Raw genomic sequence first — 10,860 nt, forward strand, 5'->3', positions numbered from 1 at the left:
ATCGTGGATGTGGTGGGATCAGAGGCGGATGTTAGAGAAGTGAGCCCCGTGTAGGAGCAGCTCTGTATCTGAGAGAGAGAGAGAGGAGGAGAACAGGAGGGATGCTGAGCTAAATGTGGGCAACTGTAAAAGCTAACATAAAAACGATTAGAAATATGTTATTGATTTTTCAACTGTAAAAATTGAAATGTATTCTATTATTAAAACATGACATACCGCTTTTGACCTGATGGAGGCGCTGAGTTTAAGATTCAGAAAACAAATTGGTGATTTGTCAGCAGGGGGTTGGTATGAAATTACTGAGAGTCAATGACTGGTTTAGGCGCTGTATATTTCTGGATTTTAATTAACTGTATCACCCACGCTACTTTCAAAAACCAATTAAAATGTTTCTCGCGTCTTAATACCTAGAATTTGCTTTTCCCAGTTTGTTTTCTATGAAAAAGGAAATTGTTTCATACATTTAAACCGTGGCTCCTGAACAGATTATTTGGAGCCAACCAAACACAGAGGACTCACATATTAAAATGGGTCTTGACATAAACTCTTTAGTGTAGCGGAAAGTTGACATTCAAATCTGATATGACACTGTTTTTTTATTTACCTCCACCAAAGAGATTATGTTTTTATCTGTATGTTTGGTTTCTTTGTTCACTCTTTTGTTATCTAGCAGTATTACATAACAAATTCCTGAACCGATTTCTATTAAACCTGGGGGTCAGGGAAGAACCTGCGGAAATCTTGGTCAGATCCAGGATTTCTATTTTTACTTTCTTAAATATTGCGTGATACGGTGTTTTCAACATTTTCATTGGTTTCTCACAGAATAATTCATGCATCTTGAGGGAAAACAGTTGGTATGTTTAGGGGACTGATATCGTGATGATGTGAGTGAGTGCAGTTTGGTGCAGTTTGGTGCAGATCCCTTTGAAAAGCGGGATCTAGTCAATTTAAATTTGGTTTCATGAGGGGCTGTGGGGCCTTGGTTGAGGTTTGGGATCTACTGAGCCATTGTAGCAAAGACTCAGACTGAATTACTTGAGAGCTAAACTACATTTTTTAATTGAGTCTGCATCGCTTTTTCCTTTCCATTGAATTTATATGTAATACCAAATTATTTATAAGGCATTTGTTGAAATTATTTAAATCCTGTATACAATTTGAGTCAAACCTATAAGATAAGAGCATAGACGTAATTTAATTCAATATATCGTGCATTCAGATGACCAGGATGTGTGTCGAGTACTTGTTGTGATACCTGGTCACCTACTGTTGTGGAACACTGAGAACTCCGGTAGGTTCCTGAGCCTGCTCCAGGGCACGCAGTGGGATCAGCACCGTGCATAGCCTTCGTGACATTTGCTATATCTATTGCTAATGGGCCTGCCAGCTTATCTTATATCAATTATGTAATCAACCAAAAAAAAAGGAGTGGGGGTGGGTGGGGGGGTGCAGATTTGAAGTGACTGACTTGAAAAGCCAATCTATTTAAGTAACGCACAGGTTTAGTTGTGTGGCACGAGAAGGACGGCGTCACAGTAAATCTTTTTTTTTTTTAAAACACAGATTTGATTTTTTATATCAGATTTTTTATATCTTACTCTGTCAGAGTGCAAACAGATGGTGGAGCCACACCAACGCTTCGCCAATTGCAACACAGCGAGTAGAGAGGGTGTGGGGGGGGGGAAACTAGCATTGTAACCCTTCAATGTCAGTGGGTGGATGTTGACATCCTTCTGAAACTGGCACTGAGTCAAGCAAACAAATATTTTGACCTGCCCTGCTGTTCTTAATGCTTGATTTACTGCATTGTTTAACATTCCCAAAAGGGCTCTAGCAGCTTTCCTCTTCTTTCTGCATCTTTGCACTGAGAGGAACATAATAACTGCCTCTCCGAGATTCTTTGTAAATGCATTTTGGCCGGTGCAATATTCAGGTTGTCCTGTGCTTATGAATATAACAGGATGTCCACTAACTCTGTTGGGAAGAATAAAAAAATTGCATTTGTGTCATTTCATGTCAGTAAACAAGGGTTTGTTTGCTGGCATCTTGGCAAGATGAAAGTTAATGGAAAATGTGCATGTGTGGGGAGCAGGCTCGCAATCGCTCTATTTGTGTGTGTGTGTGTGTGTGTGTGTGTTTGTGTGTGTGTGTATGTGAGGGCTCCTGAGTACACAGATAAAACATCTCAGTCCATTTTCTGCGATGACATCGACATTTCTATCTGCAATACACAATATGAAGAATACACAGAAACGCTGTCATTCACTGTCACACAACAATTCAGATTCAGATTCAATGTGAAGGGGGGGTTATCCATGTAAAGTGGTTCATGTATAATTCTCCCTCTGCCAATTACATGTCTCATTCAAGAATTGTTTGTCCTCAATAAAATCTCACGAAGCTGCTGTTAAACTATTAAAGCAAACGCAATCAGCCCTTAGTTATTCACACATTTCGGGCATGTCCAGAGGGATGTAAGTGAAGAGGGCGGATTACTAAGCAGTGCTTAATAAACCTCTACAGCTTGTGGTCTTACTGTGGAGTTTGCACCTGGTCTGTTCTCAGCAGGTAACGCCTCCCACGGATCAACTGTCTGATATCCATCCAGCCCTGTGGAGACGCAGCGGCAATGTGCCAGAGCTCCTGGCCAAAATAGAGTGGCATCATCTCATGCTCGTGCTGTCATGAATGTGACTTTGAAATGGCCACAGGGAATTTTTTCTATCTCTCTTTCTATCTATCTATCTATCTATCTATCTATCTATCTATCTATCTATCTATCTACATATATATACCTACCTATCCCTCGATTCATTAAATTAGCTGATTTCTTACTCAAATAACTGTCAAATCAAAGATGTCTAACAAATGCTTAAATCTACTGAATGATATTTTTGCACAGCACTGTGAATTTCCCCTTATTTAATAAAAAGATTAATGTTTCAGTTATTTCAAAGTCCTGCAATAAAGGGAAATGTCCCCTAAAAATAGACAAGAATGTAAATTTGCCTCGGCCCCTTCCTGCAGCCGTTAATGAAGCTTTGAAAGTTGATGCAAACGGTTCATAAAGGTGCTGAATTTCAAACTGTCTATTCGCACCGGCTCTGATGCAATCTGAGCACAACACTGTTACTGCAGGATACGGAATATTTTTGTCAGATCGCTGAGAAAAAGACGAGCCACAGCAGAAGATGGGCTGGCTGGTCAGTGGTTCATCATACAGCAAGTTAATGACACAAAGCATCAGGAGAACAGAACCAGACTGTGGCTTCAAACGATGGAACAAACAGCAGAATATCCAGACCTAACCCCCTGCGGCCGGTTTGGGTTGAACAGGGCTAATGGTGAAAGCAAAACATCCTGTGGGTGCAAGGATTTTATTTGACTGCTCCTTGTCTCAATTTCAGAAACATCCCACTCGATACATATCAGTAATACTGAGGTGTTCAAAAACTTCTGACCGGCCGTGTACATAACATTTATGGTGTAATCAGACACAATTTGTCAGCAGGAAATAAAAAAGAAATAAATGCCCCCTGTCTTTCCCTGTAATTAAAACGCCTCTCTGTATTTCTCTTTTATGTGTACTGCAATTAGAGCCCTGGCATAGCTGATTAGAGCTCTTTAACTTAACAGGAGGGCTCTGTTAAAGGTCTGGGAAAGGCACATTAGAATTATAGCCTTTCCAATTATTGACAAGGAGAATATTTATGTCAATGACAATTCAAGAACCCCGACACTGATGACCAGGAAAGTGTACTTATAGTTGTGGTAAACGATTGATATAATTAATATATTAATTTATTACTGGGAAAGGAAATGCTAAAGTACTAATACTTAGAGTTGTGCAGTAGTGAAGCGCGGATTTTTGTGTCAATACAACAACACAAAAATGCTCCATTGCAAAGAAGCATCCTTTGGTCAAATTTGAGGAAATTAAATATTTGAATGAGCAGCGTTCAAAGATAAAACTACACAATGTAAAGCAGAATTTTGAATTTGAATGTTGCTATACTTGACATGTGCCCAAAGATCAGCGAATATATCCAGATCAGTAAGAAATGTATTTTCCTGCAGAATCCTCAAAATAAAAGATTAAATTAATAAAACATGTGTTTAGCACCTCCAGGTAAGTGCTCAGTACAGTAAGTGAAGCCTAGATAGTTAAAGTCGGCTGGTTAATATAAAATCTCTCATTCGTCTTTTTTGTGTCGATTCCTCCTCATGTACTTTTTTTTATTAGTGACAAATCGTTTATCATCATCCAATCCAGTCACCACCATTATTCTGTTTTCTTCCTGTGAAGAAGCCTTGATGGTCCAACGCTTCCCACCAGCTCCGTTCTTGAATTTCTCCCCATCCCTCATAGATCACTATGTTATCTACCAGTGTGGCAATCCATCCTTCACTGCTCACTTACTCAAGGCAGAACAACCTTTCATCAGTTTTAAATTCCTTGGCCCTGGATATAGGACCCAAGTCCTGGCACCACCAGAGGGCTAGTGCTGCTGGCCATGGATCTCCACCTGTCCCATTAAAAACATCACGTCGGTGGTGGTGGTGACCTCTGAGGTGTGAGCTGGACAAACACAAGTCCATCAACCAACCTCTACGCCTCATCACTCTCCCTCTACCAGCGGAGGCGCCACCTGCTATCTTCAAAGTCGCGGTGTCCTTCTCGGCCCGTAGCTGCAGACAGTCGGTCAGCTCCTCGGTTCCTCGCCCCTCATCTTTCCCGCTCTCCGTCTCTCGCTGTAACCCCTGACAGACGTTGATCATCGCTGCCAGAGCTGCTGACAGGGGGCCGGGGCGAGTGTCAGCTTTAGCCACAGTTGGAATGGGCGGAACGAAGGGGGGGAAGGATGGGAGGATTATTTGAGGGCCTCTGCCAGAAGCCCCTCTTTTGGTGTCTTGGCGTCAGAAGTGATGATTTAGTCGGTGACACAGGATGATGACACAGCAGTCGGCCTCCGGTGTTGCCATTCCACTGTGCCACCTGCGGATTGCAAAGATCAAGAGCGGCTGTAACACAGCGAGACCTGCACTCAAAGAGTCACTTTGGTTTCAGCATGGGATGTCAGCAATTCAGATAAAGAGGCCCTGCTCTTATAGAAGAAATACTGTGACGGCCATTAAAAACCAAGACCTGCTCTCAAACTTTTCACTTTTTACTCGACATTTACTTCCAAACTCTTTTCTCGATGTGTTTATCGTTCCATTTCACAGTGGTGCAATATGACAAATATAACACATTTATTTTTTAACTAGAAGTTAAGGGGGGGGGGGGGTTCACTGTAACCCCACAACCCGCTGGTTAGCCAAGGTCCAGCTTAATTGGATCAAGTCAGTTTGAGGACAGTCAGCCAAGTTCCACCTCTGCACACCTGCTGACTTTAACTACACATTGATTTTTTTTCCCATTACTAAAAGAAGTTAGCATAGTGACTAAATAAATACTAACTCTCTATTACTACATGTGTAGGAGAAGAAATATGACAGTATAGCACAGTCATGTTTGAAAGAGGGTGCACAAATCTAGCATCTGTATTATATAAGAAACAAGAAGCATTTGCCTGAAAGGATGTATGAGTGGTCTCCTGTGCGTTCCGGCAGTTTACTGTTTGATAGGTGTGTATATAGTATATTTAGAAAACATACATAAACAAATTCTAGTTGTGTTGCAAGTATAAACAGACTTAAATGACTGAGCACAAATCACAAATAAACATACACATTCTATGTATATATTTAAAACATCCGGACCCCCCCGGACCAAAATCCAGTAAATATATGAACTGTTAAAGGCAGTGTCCTTCTCTTAGAGTTGTTATCATTGTTCATTTCAGCTTGTGTTGTGTCTTGTTTGTATCTCACTGCGGGCTGTTGGCAGTTTTCGGCTGCGTAACTTCCCCTGCTGTTTTTGTCGGCAGTATTCTATGTGAGCTGATGCAGTCACCAAAATAAAATTGCAGCACAAATTGATTTTCTACCAACATGTTTGTTTTCAATCTGCTCCCATTATGTGCGTAGGGGATTTGAGTTAGATCACATATACCCTATACATGCAAATTAATAAATAAAAATAAAGGGGGTTTCAGTGCTCTGTGTTGACTGTTTGGTGTAATTTACATAAAAGACAAATGGAAAGCATTTATTTATTGCTCATGTTGTCTTTAATGACGACTATAATCTCACTGCTGTACTCACAATCACCCGTTCGCACACACATTCATACAGTGCCATGCCTGCTCCATCAGTAAGTGAACAGGATGTGATAGAGTGCTCTTACTCATTGCTCGGTATATATATATATATATATATATATATATATATATATATATATAGAGAGAGAGAGAGAGAGAGAGAGAGAGAGAGAGAGAGAGAGATAGGAAGCACTCATGGTCTCAGTGTCTTGCCTAAGGACCCTTCAACATGTAGAAGTTGGGGATCAAACCACCGACCTACTGATTAGTGGACAACCCGCTCTACCCCATTCACTGTTCAAACATAGCCCTTGAGGCAATAAAGTTGTGTGTTTCTTTTTGATTGACTTCTTGTTTCTCTCTCTCTCTTCAGGCTGTGTGGGCAGTTTGTTCAGCTCAGTCCACCGTGAAGCTTTTGGCCGCAGTGGGGTGAGAGGTCAGCCGAGGCAGCGAGCACAACGCTTTCCTCATAATCAACATTTATTTTACCTTACTATGATATGGTTTGGTATCCATGGAAACTGCAGAGGAATCTCGTTTTTATTTTTATTTTTTTTTCTGACATCGAATCCACTAGAGGTGGTGCAGCACATCACGTCTGAGGAGGAGAGGTTTTAAAGAACTGCTGTGTGGTTACAGTGTTTTGCATGTGGGGGTGGGGGGGGGGGTGGGTTGAGAGGGAGGGAGAAAGACTTTCGAATCAGAAACTTTACAAAAGTTGTTTTAAATCAGTAAGTTTGATGCGGGTCTCAAGTAATCAGGTCACTGACACAGACACATTCACAAGCGCATGCTTTACGCCCACCCAACCATTGGTGGATGCATCGAAACAACCCAAACCTCCAACCAGCATGCACATATAACATATAATACTCCACCCTCTATCGCTACTGAAATAGAATCCTTACATTTCATGACCAGCACATACCAGCTGACCTGAATTTACCCTTTACCCCAAACTTAATCCTTACTTTAACCCCAAACCCACACATGTCGAAGCGCTGACCAGGAACTCCTCACCTTTCTATTCCTGTAAAGACAATTAGTTCTAAATAGTGCAGAAATACACACACACACACACACACACACACACACGCACACACACACACACACACACACACACACACACACACACACACACGCAGAGAGAAGCTCGGTTTCTCCTACTGTAACTGGTTACCATAGATACCACACGGTGAGGCTCATGAAGTACAGTGGGTCTCTCTCACGTGGGAGATATTTTGTATTTATAGAAGCACTGTGGTGTGGCCAGAAATGAGTTTAGACAATGCTTCTTCTTTTTTTCGTGGTGTGAGTAATAAGCGATGAAGTGCCGCAGTGGGTAAGAGGTACCAGTACCAGAGTGTTTTAACTTTGACTCGTGTGCAGCACTTCAGGGGTGGAGGGGGGTGAACACTAAAACATCCTGCTTCTGCACCTGATTCGTCTTCTCCCAGTGACAGTCCAGTGTTTCCCACAGAAAAACGTGAATTACTTCCACAGCTCGACAACACACACACAAACACACACACTCACTCTGATTCTGCCTTCTGACAGCTCCCCTCCCCTCGATAGGTCAGCCAGTTTTGGAAAGTTTCTTACAGCAAATGTGCAAGCTCCGCCAAGCAGCCGCCTACGAGGCTGCAATATGTGTTCGCGTGGAATCAAACCCAGAGTCACATATCATGCAATGGTTAATTAAATCCCTGTTTTGTTGAATAAGGAACTAATTAACAAACTCCTTCTGAAGTCCCGTCTCCCCCCCCCCCCCCCCCCTCCGTCAAAGGGACATTGTATTTCGAAGTGTGTTCCCTTATCTTCCCCAAGTAATTGTGCTTCCTGAATTGACGTAATTGAATTGCTACCCATCCCGGAATACGAGGTGAATTGTTCTCGAGGAGCGGAGCACACCTAATTGTGATCCATCACAATCACCGCGCCTTTTCATCTCTTTGCAGACCTTAAGTCTAATGAATGGCTCAGCGATTATATTTTGTGGAAATAATGTCTATTAGATATAATGGCCCCCCTTAATTTAACATTGTTCACTTGACACGGGCTTTAAAAACCCTAATGACCAATTACAGAGCAGGTACGAGCTGGGTAGAGAATGAGATGTTGGAACATGTCGGCTGTGGCAGGAAAAACATAAAGGGGTCTTTGAAAGAGTCACCTGAGCCGGGCATCGTCTCCACCGACTTGCAGGTTGCAGGATTAATATCTCTCTCATATAATCACTGGCATTTACATAGCTCCGGCTTGAGCCAGTGCAGCCATCTGCTTCTGGGCTCTGTGCTGTACTTATTGGCTGGGGAGACTGGGGAGCTGGCTTCCTTCGAGGCTCGGTGTACAGGAAGACAGTGATCCAGTCAGGAAGACGAGCATTTTGATTTTAATAGCTGTCTATAAGTCAGTCGGTCGGTCGGTCATCCAGCCGTTCAGGGGATGCGTTCAGGTACTCTGCCAGCCTTTTTATCAACTGGCCATTTAGCCAGCCTGTCAGGCAATTAATCAGCCTGCAAACCTGTACATGGAGGACAATACTCAACTGTACTGACGCTGGGTAAACAGACAGACGTGTGGACAGGAAGATGCGTTCAAGTGCAGACTAATAAGTCATGTTTATTTAAAGAAAAGTATAGATTAATGTTGCTTCATTGAATGTCGTACAGACTTTAATAACGTTTAGGTGCGTTCATGCCTTTATTCTCAGAGCTACAGAGGTGGATTAATGACTCCTGTTTGTGTCATGTGACTCTGTGGACGCGTGTGTGTGACTCTGTGGACGCGTGTGTGTGCCTCTGCTCGCATGTGTGTGTTTGCCATTGCATAGCATGCCAAGCACATTTGTACCAGTGATGAACGGAATAGGTTGGTTCTCGTTGCGGCTCATCCTCGGCCAGTGGCCTGCTAAGGGAATCGGGTCGGGGGCCGTTCATGGTCAGTGCTCCGTGCTCGGTCAGATGAGATGACCTCACAGTTGACGAGATCAAGTTGATCACGGCATTAAGTTCAAATATCAAATGATGTTATGTGGAAATATTTTTTTACAGGAACATTGTTTACAACACGATGATACTTTCTTTGCAACTGCTACTACTGTGTCTACCACTTGCACTATTCCCTCGACACTGCTATTAAAATAATGTTACGCCTGCCACTTGTACTCCTACTCCTGCTGCTGCCTCCACTACCCGGATGGCGAGCTGCGAATACAAAGGAAGAAGAACAATATCAAACGATCTTTGGGTCTAATCCCCCAACACACCCAGCAAGGAATCCATGTATCTTTTGGCGTCCAGCTCCTCTGTAGTGTTGCACCATAACATCCGATTTCACCGACTTCTCAGAGGAATACATATGTTCTCCTGTTTGTGTCGAACACGAGAAGAACACAGATTCCGGTTACCTTATGTATACCTTGGTGAATCTGAGACAAATCTGCGAAACAGTGATAAAAACCAGCCAGAATCGATGCACTTGAACTTAAAGCAATCCCTGATATGACTCGTAGTTTTGAGATCATTATATAACTTGTGTTTTGAGTAGAAGATAGAGTTTATTGGTTGTATTGCATAATCAGTCTTCGCATGCTGTCAGAAGAACATCCTATATTCTTTCCCTTGGGTGAATTATTGATAACATGACTATGATACCACTTATAATGAAAAAGTAATGCTGTGCTGGAATCAAGTATTCTAGTTCATTGATCAATGGAGACATAACAAAGAGAAGACGCTCACTGAAGTTGGAACGCCAGAAACAATGGATCCACGGCTCTTCTTCCCTGTTACTTTAATGTTTTTTTTATTTATTTCTCCAGCTTAAAGGTCAAGCTGGGGTGCGCTGCGTTGTCCTTAGCACAAGAGTTAAAATTATCTTTTAAGTCACAAAAGATCGTCTACGTGCCTCGTTCTCTCATTTGTCCGCCAACCTTTTTCCTCGGCTGATAATTGAACATGGGAGCAGTTTTTTCCTCCCCACCCTTTAAACCACAGCGACTGAAAAGCAAAGTCCACTTTTGCACTTGGCTGACAAGGTTTAACATTCGCTGTGGCTCGGTGTCGCAACCCGTTAGCCGAGGCTCACTGCTGGACGTGCCACTGTGCGAGCTCGCCTCTAATGAGCACCGGGTGAAAGTGATGCAATTTCTCCTATTGTGTTTGTGCAACTGAGAAAAACTGGTGTCGGTGGGTATACAGCTGACTTTTGACACTGTGCGGTGTGTGTGTGTGTGTGTCCCCCACCCACCCACCCACACACCTCCCCCCTCGCTCTCACACTATAGATATTGTGAGTTTGAAGTTGCACTAAACGTATCTACCGCCCACTCCACTCAACCACTATATGAATCACAGTTCATCATGTGTTATCTCTAGTAGCAATTTTCTGTCTCTGCATGGCCATTCGCTGCTCTCTCTCTCTCTCTCTCTCTCTCTCTCTCTCTCTCTCTCTCTCTCTCTCTCTCTCTCTCTCACACACACACACACACACACACACACACTCACACAAAGGTGACAAAAGCTGGCATGGCTGAAATCATTTCAAAAAGTACACTGCACTCAAAGTGTCACCACAGTCCACTGATATGATGTTCCTGTATTTGCACAAGCTTCTTCCCCTCCTCCCCTCCTCCCCTCTCTGCTTCTCCTCC

Source organism: Platichthys flesus, chromosome 15, assembly GCF_949316205.1.
Source record: "Platichthys flesus chromosome 15, fPlaFle2.1, whole genome shotgun sequence".
NCBI classification, from domain to species: Eukaryota; Metazoa; Chordata; class Actinopteri; order Pleuronectiformes; family Pleuronectidae; genus Platichthys; species Platichthys flesus.